Source organism: Eimeria acervulina, genomic scaffold, assembly GCF_000499425.1.
Source record: "Eimeria acervulina Houghton genomic scaffold, Eah_scaff1093, whole genome shotgun sequence".
NCBI classification, from domain to species: Eukaryota; Apicomplexa; class Conoidasida; order Eucoccidiorida; family Eimeriidae; genus Eimeria; species Eimeria acervulina.
Genome location: NW_013550389.1, coordinates 1 through 606, shown reverse-complemented (window position 1 = coordinate 606; position 606 = coordinate 1).

Below are 606 nucleotides of genomic sequence, written 5' to 3'. Positions count from 1 at the left end.
TGCTGCTGCTGCTGCTGCTGCTGCTGCTGCTGCTGCTGCTGCTGCTGCTGCTGCTGCTGCAATTTGTTTATTTGTTTGCTGCTGCTTCAGGTGTATCTTCGCCTACGGCCAGACAGGGTCAGGGAAGACATTTACTATCCAAGGGAGTCCGCAATTTCCCGGCATTGCACCGAGAGCTATAAAAACTTTATTTGATTTGTTACGAAGCTTTGATGTCAGCAAGTTTACTTATGAAGCCCACAGCTATATGTGCGAGCTTTATAATAATCAGGTGCGGTCTATCGCATGCATTGCATGCAAAATAAATCTTTAATATTTTAAATATTATATTTATAATATTTATTTACTTCTTTTAAATCAATTCATACACACACATACAATTATACGCATAGATACAGAGGGGAGAGAGCACGTATATGCATGCGTTGTATATATATATATATATTTATATTTATATTTACATATATATATTAAATATATTTACCTATATATATATATGTATATATATTAACATGTATGCCTATACATATCTATCTATCTATATATCTATCTATCTATCTATCTATCTATCTATCTATCTATCTATCTATCTATCTATCTATCTAT